The sequence below is a fragment of the Thunnus albacares genome, chromosome 5, assembly GCF_914725855.1.
Source record: "Thunnus albacares chromosome 5, fThuAlb1.1, whole genome shotgun sequence".
Classification (NCBI taxonomy): domain Eukaryota; kingdom Metazoa; phylum Chordata; class Actinopteri; order Scombriformes; family Scombridae; genus Thunnus; species Thunnus albacares.
This window is the reverse complement of record NC_058110.1, coordinates 24,687,768-24,700,176: the sequence shown is the minus strand read 5'-3', so window position 1 is coordinate 24,700,176 and position 12,409 is coordinate 24,687,768. Positions and strand designations below refer to the sequence as shown.

General features: G+C 37.3%; 1 non-coding gene across 1 annotated transcript; it reads left to right on the top strand.

Annotated features, from left to right (window-relative positions):
• Positions 1-4,483: 4,483 nt before the first annotated feature.
• Positions 4,484-4,556, top strand: trnar-ccu. The gene has a single exon. It is a non-coding gene; the product is annotated as a tRNA-Arg (tRNA).
• Positions 4,557-12,409: the final 7,853 nt, after the last annotated feature.

The window sequence follows — 12,409 nt, the reverse complement described above, 5'->3', positions numbered from 1 at the left end:
TTGGCACTAAAAAGGCTTTAACTTTAAAAGATATTGACTTGACTTCACTAATTTGGATGGCTGAAGCCTCATATTCGCTCCAACTAAACTTTTAAATATATTTTTGCACATTGAAAGTGCATCACGAAGGGATCTTCCAATGGTCAGTATGAACAGGAGGAATGATTGTGGCAAGAAAAACTTATCCTTTAAAGAGGGACTCTGTGTCACAATCTAGTTTTAAGACTTTAACTGTTTTAGTTTATATTGTGCTCATTTGTTGTAAAGTCTTTTTTTTTTTTTATCAAATCACACACAGAAAACTGAGAGCAGGGTAGTATCATTCCATCATAGGTGTTCTGTAAGGCTGCAACCAACAATTATTTTCATTATCTTCTGATCATTATTTTCTTTAATAATCGATTAATTGTTCAGTGTATAAAATGTCAGAAAAGCCTAAGTTTAGATATTCAGATTACTTGTTTTGTCTGACAAACAGTCAAAACCCCAAAGATGTTGAGTTTACTGTCATGGAAAACTAGAAAATATTTACCCTTGAGAAGCTGGTACCACTGAATTTTGGGGATTTTTGCATCAAAAAAATGAACAATTAATCAGTTATCACAATTGTTGCCAATTAATTTTCTGTCAATCAACGAACAAATTAAACATCTAATCATTTCAGGTCTAGAGTACTATCATGTTTACTGGGGGTCCATCGGGGCCTCATCAACAAATCTTTTCTCTGGGGGCATGGACGTCATAAGTCCAACAGAAAAAAAACATATAAGCAATAATACATAAATGATCAAATGTGTTTCGTTGGTAACACTTTACTTTAAACCTTCCTCTTTATTATTTATAAGCTGCATACAAACACTTAATAAATGGTTAACAAACACACCATAATGTAGTTGGAAGCTTTATATTAATAAATGATATATGATCAGCCACCTAATCAAAATCTTAACAGTATATAAAACATTTATTTATACACATGCACAAGTCATTCACTCATGACCTGAAAACTCATAATTCAAGGTCCACTTACTAGATTTATTCCAATATTTATTATTATTTTTGTTAATATTTTTAATAGGCTTCCCTGAAATCAGTGAGAGTCCTCAATAGTAGCTGTGGCCTTCTGTCTCCATATCATTAACAAAATCAACATGTTGTTCCATTGTCCAAAATAATAGATGACATCACCACCACAGTCTTAATGGTACATAAACAATGCGTGAAAGCCAGTTTAAGGTGGGTTTTCCCTTTAATGTATGAAACTGTAGTTCCTCATGAATTTTTGTCAAAATGAATACTGGTCACACAGATGTTTTGACACACAAATGCAAATATTATAGACACACACTCTCTCTCTCACACACTCACACACACACACACACAAATACAGAGGTCGGTGCCACCAGCAACTGCATGAATATGACTAATCTTCAGTTTGAAATCAAACTGACAATAAAAGACAATCTGTCCTCTCCAGAGTAATGCCCAGTAGCACAAGCATTAAGGATGGCTGATTGGATAAGACCATGACTAATAACTCTGCATCTGATCCAAGGGTGGATATCCAAAGGGGCACCGAAGCAGCCAGTGGTTGTGTTGTAAGCTGAATACTTTTTTTTTTTGTTCAGCTAGTCCTCCTCCACAGTAATCTCGTCACATATTGTCTCTCAACAAAGAGAGATAATTAGTTCAGCTCCACAGTTCAGCTGTGGTGGACTGTAACTTTACCTGAGATTTCACTTGTCTTAATTTAGCTGTTACATTAGTGGCCTTTTGGTGCAGATGACTGAGGTGTTATTAGAGGACGTACATTTTGTCTTTTAACTCCGTGAAAAGCCTGACTGGACGTGGGTCAGTGATGTCAGTAATGATAACATGACAATACTGAGGTAACAGGTGTCTTATTATAAGTTGCAGGAGCTCATTTTGTTGTGTTTTTATTGACACTAAAAAGGACTCAAAAGGAAAAAATAAAGCTTTGTGCTGTTCATTTGGTCTGCTCTGTCGTCTTCAATGTGTTTCATGCAGTTATAACCCAGTTGGCATGTGTGTCGCCATGTTTCACAGGTAATATCTAAGTGTCTAGATTCTAAGAGGAGACTGGCGTACGATAAAGTAATGAAGTACACAATGACATCACTTAATCCTTCCCTTAAAAACTCACCAACAACCAAATACCTTTATGTTTAACTGTAGTGTATTATTGTGTCTTTTTTTCTGTCTTAATTCCTTTCAGGTAGAACAATAACCTTGCGTACGTTCATTCATTAACAGAACTACACTTTCCATTTTGTTACAGGAACTATTGAACTCGTACACATCTTGGGTATGAAACAAATGGCACCCACCACCAAGGACCAATCACAACGTAAAATGAGCAAGGGTCCACACAGACTGTACCTGTGGACACACATGCCAAGTGTGTTACACAGTCAAAATACACATTTCATTTGAATGAGATTGTTTTAGATCAACATTAAAACCACATGCTGCTATAAGAAACAGTAATGAAGACCCAGAGTTGCTTTGCTGCATTTGAAAAAGAGTAAAGGAATTAAATATTACTGTATTTAACATATTAAATGTGTTACATTATTGTCTTCTTCAATATAGCTTTCCCTGAAATGCTTATTATGGTATAAGCAGACTATGTCTAATAAGCACCAACAGCCTGTATACATCAAGTTGGATCTAGTCAGGTAAATGCAAAACAAACCAATTACTGTGATTTTTACAGTCTGTCTCAACATAACATAACGTTTTGCTTAAATTTGAAAGATAAAGCTTTTTGGCCAACTGTTGCCATAAAATGTCATTTTCCTCTTTTGCGTTACATTTTCCAGATGGAGAAAAATGGGAATTGCTTTCACAATCCATCCATCATTGTTGGTGTAGCCTACTTTACTTTGTGTGGTTCATTTAGTCCACATGCAGAAAATTCAAATGAAAGCAGCTTTATTCTGCTTTGAAATTAAATATGTAATAAAACAAGATTTGTAACTAGTACTTTTCAGCATTGTAACCCATACAAAATCGTGACACATTGTTGGCAGAGTGATTGAAAGTAGTGGGATAGTTTCTGCTTTGTCTCTGGCCTCCCTGTGTGTACTCAGGCCAGTGAGTAGTGTATGATAGATATATAGTGAGTGTTTTGGAGGAGGGAAAAAGCTGTTCCACCATCAACTGCCAAGCTCTGTTGTGAGCTTGATCAAATCAGTCCTCTCTGTCATTGACAATCTGTTTTATGTAACAATTCCCATATTCAGTACTCGTTCCAGGACTAACAAACTGTTTCTCAGATTACTCAGAAAGCATTACTGCCAGATGTACATGTGTGTTTCTGTCACTCTCCATATTTTTTGTTGCTTACAGCTGCTTGGGATTGCCTTTGACTCTGCAGTTGTTTTTTAGATAAAATTCATAAAATATACTGTGCTGCGTTAGGTAACAAAGAATAAAGGTCGAAGACATGACATTAAAACCAGATAAAGCTTCTACAGCCATGCTAGCAGTTCTGTGAGGCTGTACTTACGCAGAGGAGTGCCTTAGGCTAAATGCTAATGTGAGCATGCTAACATGCGCTCAGTGACAATGTTAACGTGCTGATGTTTAGCAGGTGTGATGTTTGCCATGTTCTCCATCTGAGTTTATCATGTTAGCAAGTTAGCAATTACTAATTAGCACTTAGCACAATTCACAGCTGAGGTTGATGGGAATGTCATTCATTTTGCAGCTATTTGGTCATAAACCAAAGTATGTGAAATTTTTATATTTGACCAGATGATGGCACCAGATAAAAGTTAGTACAGTTAGGGGAACACAGATGTGTGTATCAAATTTCATGTCAGTACATCCAATAGTTGTCAAGACATGTCACTCAAAACCACTAAACCACCCATGAAGTTGGAAGACTGAGATATCCTGAGTTTTAGTTCCCATATGAGACAAGCGCCAAAAACATTGGATCTTGCAATAAAGCTTAAACTATGTGCTCCGCGTCAGCATGTCTGCCAAGGTCAGCATGACGAAAATGTCATAATCTGCCCTTGGCAGCAAGGGTCTGCACGGATTGTACCCATGGACCATACGCATGACTACACGTGTGAGTATGTTCGCCTACAAAGACACCCAATGTAACAGAACTGCATGTCCGTCGGCTGTCCACCCTGTTATCTACATCTGTGTCCCTTTTGGCGTATCTAGCCTTATATATGCATATAGATATGTATATTTTTTCTTGTCGCTGTAAAGTATAACATACAGTTTTGTTTTGTCTGTCATGAATTTGGGGATTTCAGCAACAGACTGTGGATGTCAGGAAAACAGTCTGTGCTACAGACAAAGACTGCTGAGCACAAGCATTGTTCGTTCACTGCATCACTGCTTTTGTGCTCCTCATGCTTTCAGTGCTCTGCTGTGCCATGTTTCTCCTATAAATGTCCCTCTCTGTGTACATTGTCTCCCTACATACATGCTTACTGAAGCCCCAGTGGCCTAATGGATAAGGCACTGGCCTCCTAAGCCAGGGATTGTGGGTTTGAGTCCCATCTGGGGTGACTAACAGCAGAGTGGTGTGCTGGGCCCATAACTGAGAAGTTGATGGATCAAAACTGCCCTCTGCTAATTTTACTGACAGCTGGTTGGCCTTAAATACATGTGAGTTCCCTAAAGAGGTAATCCAGTTTCTGTAGAGTTGGAAGACTGAGATATGTGTATCAAATATCATGTCAATACCTCCAATGGTTGTCAAGACACATCACTCAAAACCGCAAAAACAACCATTCAGTTGGAAGACTGACATATCCTGACTTTCAGTCCTCAGTATGACACAAACTATGCTCAAGGACCATACATACGTGTGAATAGATTTACCTACAAAGACACCCAATGCACAGAACTGCATCTATTGGTCATGGTGGAACTAGAGGAAAAGTCAGGGGAACCATCAATGCCTTTACCTAATTTTGTGAGACTTCGTTTAACAGATGGTAGTTAAGTGAAAACTTTAACCTGCTGGTGGTGATAGAGAGAAAGTCAGTGGATCACCAAAGGATTGATCCGCGGTGCAACATGGATATCTGTGTCAAATTTCATGGAAATCCATCCAATAGTTGTCAAGACATTTTACCATAAACCAAAAAATATCAACCTCATTGGGGAACCAGAGGAAAAGTCAGGGAATCACTAAATTCATTAGGATTCATCCTCTGAGCAACATGGATATCTGGCAATCCATCCAATAGTTGTTGAGACATTTTACCATAAACCAGAAAATATCAACCTCATGGGGGCACAAGCGGAAAAGTCAGGGATTTCCCAAAGTCAGTAGGATTCATCCTCTGGGGATCATGAATGTCTGTACAAAATTTAATGGAAATCCATCCAACAGTTGTTGAGACATTTTAGTCTGGGCCAAAGTGGTGGATCAACTGACCGCCTGATATTGCCATCTATAGAGCTATGGCTCAAACATAGTATGTGGTGGAAATGAACCGATATCATCCTGAGGGTAAGATTAGAATTTCAGCTGCCATTAGAGTCTTTTATTAACTGGTAATCAGTCAATTTTGTGGCCTGTTTTATGAAAAATAAAACAATGAGGAAGTAAATCAATCATAAAGAAATAAAATGCAATACAACTGATTATTCTGCAGCAGCTATGGCAACAGTACATATTATGCCCATTTTATGTAAGAACTAGCCGATATTTGTCACATCCCCACTTTTAATTCATTACAACAAACAATAAACTCAGAGATTAATGTTTGCCACAATCTGTCATCACAATTGGTATTAATTACCAAATAAGTGAAATATCATTAATCCCCATTCCTTCTCTTAAGCTCCGTTCCAATCGCATGTGTTTCCCTAAAACACACACAGTCCAGAGAGCGTGCCCACTGGCATGCATAACTGGGTTCCTCCTGTGGAGGACTGGCATTAAAATGCAGACTGCTCCTCATGCTTGTGCCCCTAAGATATCACGCCAATTATTTGTCTCTGCGGGAGCAACCTATTTGCAGAAGATCTTCTTAAAATAAGAGTAGGGAGTCACATCCGCTCTACATCCTTCCTGGTTCCTGACTGGACAGTTGACACAGACACGTGTCACCTCTCGCTGTGATCCTGCAGGGCCATCTAACTATGGATGTGGAAAGGTAGTGACGTTACAGTCACCATACAAGCACAAGCTTTTGGTTCTGTTCACACCCCTGCAGAGAGAATTCAGTCCCACTGTGCATCTCTGCGTCTCCATTTTAGTGAGTTAACAGATCTGTACAACTTGCCCACGGCTCTGTCAAACATGAATTCCAACCATTCTTCTTCCACAAACACACACACACAAAAAAACACACAGTACTTAGTTTGTTTCAGATGTCACAAATCATAAATGTGAAGACAACTACCCTCTTGTACAATATATGTCAGTTCAATCATGACACCAAGTTTAAAAGACGCTGTGTTGGAGGGGCAAGCTGCATGTTTATCCTCATCGCTTTTATTCTCCATCTCTTTTCAAGACCTTTAATGTTTAAAACAACATTCACTTGCTAATTAGGTGACTAATTGGAACCATCTCTGTCTGGCTTTGAGTGTGTCATCATGCTTCACACTGTAATCCAGATCATTTACTTTAATATGCGCAGAAAGAGGCTGAAGCTGAAGAGAATGAATTGGATTTAGTCTCCCTTTTTTTGATCTTTGTAAAACATTAGTGTTTTCCACCATATAAAATTGATCTGGCATCACATTTGCAGCAAATATGTGCTCACACTGTGGTTAAAGGCTCACCATCCTAACACATCACAATTCAGCCTAAAGAGAAAAGTGATTCCAGGTGTGAATCCAGATCCCAGCAAGGTGATTTAACATTATCAGCGTTACGTTAAACTGACTGCCGGAGACAGCCTGTGATGCTCGTGGCAGTGGGATGTCAGTGGCAGCTGACAAGAGCATGTTAGGTGGGCAAATAGCATTTCATCATACAATCCATGTACAGTAATCAATGACCACTCACCGATAGAGGAAAGAGGGACAGGAGAGAGAGTGAGAGTGCCAGTGGGCATGTCATATAAAAGCACTGAAGAAGAAAAACAGGGAACACAGGGAGGTTGCACTGAATTTGATTGGAGGGGTACGACAGTGAAAAGTGGGGACGTATAAAAGAGCACAAATGGTGAGAAGGATGTAGAGATTAAAGTAAGCAGATGATTATGTAAGCAAATGCTTGACAGGGCGAGACACACATAAAAGGCCAGAGAGACCATGTGCTGATTGGAAAAGCTGAAGAGCCTGCACCTCCTCTCTTCTGTATAATCCAGCTCTCCATGATTGCTCTTTAGATCAAAGAAACCTGCATTTTTATTCTAATTAAACATCTTTTGTTATGACAAAAACACGTATTCTTTGTCTTTCACCTCATGTGTTTGTTAATTTATCTCACTGCACTGTTTATGTAATATGATATGCACAGGATGTACATACAGTAAATGTTTCACCTGTTCCTTAAGTGTGATGGTTTTTGGTTTGGGCAAATCTGGTCAGCTATGGATCTATTTTAAAAACACCACCAGCCTTGTAAGCCTGGCACCATTCAAGCAGGACTGCAGATGGCTTTGTAAAGCAAGCTCCAACATCTACTGCCTGGACTCATGTTTGGAAAAAAAACATCCAAAAAACCCAGGAACTGCTGAGACAAACTGCTTTCAGAATATGAGCTCAATTTCTTCCAGTGTGGAGGCAATCTATCGAAAAGTGGAGCGATTTTAAAATCCTGAGCCAGACATGATTCATGAGTCATGCATGTAAACAGCAGTGTGTAAGCCACCCTGTGTAGGACATCAGTTGCAATAGAGAATTGGATTAATAAAAGATTAACAATTCACGGGAATAGAAGATTGGTTACAGACAATAGCGAGCTATTCTGGCCATCGACTAATTGGCCACTGACTCTGATGTGCACCAGATTAATGAACATGTGCTGAGTGAGTTCAGGCAGAATACTCCGTCAACCAGACCATGAACACATGGTTATAGGGCTACACTGCTCCATTTTATTTGTACTCTACTATAATAACACCATGATTCTGTGGGTTTTACTGTACAATCCTCAATTCTATTCTCTCTAATTCAAAACAAACACTAGCAGACTATTAAGCTCCTCATTTATCCCATCAATCATGTGACAAAGCAACCAAACAACAGCCTCGCAGAAAACAAGGCAATCCATCATGAAGCGAAAGTCATCAATCATATTCTTTGTATTAAAAAAAATAAAAAATAAATACATAATGAAGCTGAAGTTAATTATTTTCAGGTCAAGAGGTGAATTCCTGAAGTCTTCCTTTTGGCCAGGTTGATACTGAATCAGCAGTTCCACTTTTCAAATATCATCAGGAGTAAAAGCCTAGAGGTACAAACGCCAAGACAGATATTCAGTTGATATTTTAAATACTCCAGTGGATATGTCCCCTGAATATTTAAGATGTTAGTAAAAAATATATCATTTAGAGCCATGCTGAGCAGCTCTTGCTTGACCATATGATCCTATTACTGACCAACTGTCCACACTGAAATGTGTGGGCTGAGTCTGCACTGAGCGATTAAGTACAGTGATATAATTAGTAGAATTATTAGTTGATACATTTATAAATCTTGGTTCACACAACTGTCCTGCTCTGTAACTAACTCAGAGCTCTCACAACTGCTAGACACTCTTTTAAATGGATATTTTGAGTGCTGATTCATTCAGAAAAATATTCCTGAGTGTGAGAACTTATCAGATCACTCACTTGGTGATTTTTTTGATAAGGTTGAGGTTAGAGCTACTAAATGCTCAATACATTTCGATTTTGTCAATATCTAAGGTCAGGACACCTCAGTCAACATGTCCAACCATGATTTATATTTGAATGTTGCCAGAAATGATGCAGGATTTAAAAGAGGACTGAAAATTCAGATTACTGACACAGAGTACTCTTGGTGTTATTGTGCCATCTATTGGATTTTACAGATAATTGCAGCAGCGTATCATCAGTGGCAGGAGAAAAGCTTCAGAGGACACAATCCAATGTAGCTGTCTTCATTCATCCTCATTAAAAATATGGAAAGTAAGGATAATATACACTAACTAGGTGGTGACAACAAGTGTGCCAGTAAATGTGCGGTGTTATCATTACATTTACTCAGGTACTGTACTGAAGTATACATTTGAGATTGTTGTATTTTACTTGAGTATTTCCATTTTATGCTACTGTGTACTTCTACTCCACTACATTTATTTGCCACTTAGTTACTTTCAGATCAAGATTTTACATAAAAATAATACTGAGCTTTGCTCTGTTGTTTATTGCATGTTTTATTGATGATTGTACTGATGTTCTATTATCACTTATTGTTTATTGTATGATTTATCTTATATGATGTAAGATGACCTTGAGTGTCATGAAAGGTGCCTTTAAATAAAATGTATAATTATTATTATTATCATTATATTTTAATATTCTAACTGTTGTGTAAATTTTCTGCTCTTTTTTTTATTATTCTGCATTAAAAGGTCTAAAAACAACTAGACCTATGTTGTATATTTTGTTTAGTTGTGTACTTACATTATCCCAAATGTTTCCAACATTTTTCAAACCCTCAGAAATCTGTAATTTTAATCAAGGTAACGGACCGTTTCATTTGGTCACCTGTCAATGGCGTCAGACCCCTCTACCAAAGAGTATAGTGCACAAGATGCACACCTCGGCGTTGTGTTTGTCCGCTACCAATTGCATCTACCAAAGAGTAACTTACACACATACAAGATAATACTTCGCCGTTATGGTAGTTTGCCACAATGGCGTCTACCAAAGAGTAACTTACACACATGCAAGATAATACATCGGCGTTATGGTAGTTTGCCACAATGGCTTCTACCAAAGAGTAACTTACACACATACAAGATAATACATCAGTATTGTGGTTGTTTGACAGAAACTGTTTTAAATTGACTTTTATTCAGTTTTAAGTCACATTTTCATGATAAATTTTGGTTGTTTTTAACGATATCTTTTAGCCGGATGAAGGATTTTAGTCGTCGGAGAAACATTTATTTATTTTTTTTTATTTTTTTATTTTTTAGGTGAAACAGCTTTATTCAGTATTTTTAACTATTTTAATCTGCGTGTACGTTTGTTTTTGGAGAGGAGGAGACCTCTGCGGATAATTTGGCTCCCTGTAGAAACCTGCCGGACGCCTGGATCTTAAATTATAAGAGAAATAAACAAGACAAACGTTAGCAGCAGCTTGACTAACAGCCCCTACCGGATGTCCGGTGCTCGCCAAACATCACCGGATAAAACGCCAATTGTTTTAGGTGAAATTGCTTTCATTAGTATTTTTACCTAGTTTAATCTGCGTGTATGTTTGTTTTTGGAGAAGAGGAGACCTCTACGGATAATTCGGCTCCCGGTAGAAACCTGCTGAACGTCTGAATCTAAAGTTATAAGAGCAATAAACCAAACAAATGTTGGTAGCAGCTCAGCTAACAGCCCATACCGGACGTCCGGTGCTCGCTGAACATCGTCGGAGAAACACTGACTTTTTTTTTTAGGTGAAACTGCTTTATTACCTGTAATCACCGGGTCCGTTTGTTTTGGAGAGGAGGAGACCTCTACGGGTAATGTGTAATCCTAACCTGGAGAAGCTGGTTGTTTAACAATGAAGACAACAACTCCCATGATCCCTTGCTACTTCACACGGACATGGCACTCCGTCTTTTGTTATTGTTTTGATTGAGAGACCCCTAGCGGCTGAAATTTCATATTGTGCGTTTAAAAAAATGTGTTGTGCACTTTGTGTGAAAGATGCTATATAAATAAATTGTATTATTATTCTATTATTTAAAAAAAACATATGATACACTTATATAATATAATACAGCAATATTACTATTAATCTACCCAAAGTATCTAAAATTGGCTCCACAATGATAAACTACCGCATTAAAATGCTCTTACATGTATTTGTTAGTGATAAAACAAACAATATAATATACTATAACTATATAACACTCTAGCAGAAGCCAAGTACTTTTACTTTTAATACTTTAAGCACATTTTGCTGATAATACTTCTGTAATTTTTCTTAAGTAACATTTTGAATTACTTCTTCCACCACTGCTGAAGTAAGAAATCCTCAAATGATCTATAATTACTGTAATCTATGATTTATTTTCCTTCTTGGCGTTTTTTGGAGGCTAGTTGCTCTCACGGTGAAATTCAAGCACAACCATGAATGGTGGCAGCAACTGATTCTTCATATTCATATCATCATATTTGTGGTTCTGAGTTTAAGTTTAGTTGAGTTAGTTTTTGCAGCCTTAAATATAGCGGAAAAGTTTATTCACTCATGACTGAAAACTCTGGAACAAGTATTCAGATCCTTAACTTAATTAAAAGTAAATGCATCCAATTCTCCAACAAGTAAAAATAAATATGTACATTACATTCCACAACTGGGACTGTATTAGAATGAACAAACTGTATAATATTAATTTAATTTAGTGTGATTCAACACTCAATTCAGGAATAAGTATAAATATTCTCCTATTTTTCATCTGTTAAAGTGTATCTAGTCTCATAAAGTGTTCACCAGTTCATTGTCATTTCCATAAACTAGATAGTGATAGCTTGTCTCCTCCTGGCCACAAAGCAGCCTCATATTTAATGTTTTATTATTTTTTTTCTTCTCTCCTGTTCTTCATTGTTCAGTTCAGGGGCATAGCATAAATAAAAATAAAATGACTTAAATTATATAAAGTCTTGTTTTCAGAGGGAAAGACAGTCTTAATGGAAGACTGAGTAATAACAAAAGGACGGGTTCACCTTTTCAAACTTGTGTAGCTTATAAAGTATTTGAAGGATAGTAAAGTTGATTAAAAATGCTGTTTTGCATATATTTTACTCTTACTTGTGAATACAAAAAAATCTAATCTCCATATCAAAATGCAAAGTCACACATGAGAAATGAAACAAAGATCTTTCCAAAATTTGTTGCAGTGTTATTGTTACAGTATTGACTCAAAGCTCTTTAAGGACGGGTTCACAGTTTTTCATGTCTGTGTTGAAGCAACAGTCAGCTGCACAAATTAACATTGAAAGAGGTTTTTCTTGCCATAATCATTCCTCCTATTCATACTGACAATTAGAAGATCCCTTCATAATGCAATTACAATGTAAGTGATGGGGGACAAAATTCACAAGCCTTCTGTGCAAAAATGTATTTAATAGTTTATTTGAAGCTAATATGGAGCTTCAGCTATCCAAATTAGTCAAACCAAGTAGATATCTTTCAATGTTACAGTCTTTTTAGTGCCTAAGTCCCTCTTTTTGTTACTATACTTCCACTGCAGCTCAACAGGGAA